General features: G+C 43.1%; 1 long non-coding RNA gene across 1 annotated transcript; it reads left to right on the top strand.

Moving 5' to 3' along the window:
• Positions 1–6: 6 nt before the first annotated feature.
• LOC109132027 lies at positions 7–329 on the top strand. The gene is made up of 2 exons (XR_002037324.1): positions 7–175; positions 255–329. It is a non-coding gene; the product is annotated as an uncharacterized LOC109132027 (long non-coding RNA).
• Positions 330–343: the final 14 nt, after the last annotated feature.

Raw genomic sequence — 343 nt, 5'->3', positions numbered from 1 at the left:
TGAATACAAAGACTATACAGCAGAGAAGGCGACGGAAGGGAAAGATGTGGGAGTGAGTAAGATTGGTGAACTAAAGGATAGTGCGGTGGACACGGCAAAGAGAGCTATGGGTTTCTTGTCTGGCAAGACAGAGGAAACCAAACAAAAAGCCGTTGAGACCAAAGACACGGCCAAGGTAATAAACTTGCAGAATATTTTATGTGTTTAGATATGCACAGTTGGTTAGTAAAATGACGTTTATTGCTAATTAATAGGAGAAGCTGGACGAGACCGGAGAAGAAGCGAGGAGGAAGATGGAAGAGATGAGACTTGAGGGCAAAGAACTTGAAGAAGATGCTTCTAG

The sequence above is a fragment of the Camelina sativa genome, unplaced genomic scaffold (genome assembly GCF_000633955.1).
Source record: "Camelina sativa cultivar DH55 unplaced genomic scaffold, Cs unpScaffold13286, whole genome shotgun sequence".
Lineage (NCBI taxonomy): Eukaryota > Viridiplantae > Streptophyta > Magnoliopsida > Brassicales > Brassicaceae > Camelina > Camelina sativa.
This window is presented reverse-complemented; position numbering and strand designations above follow the sequence as displayed.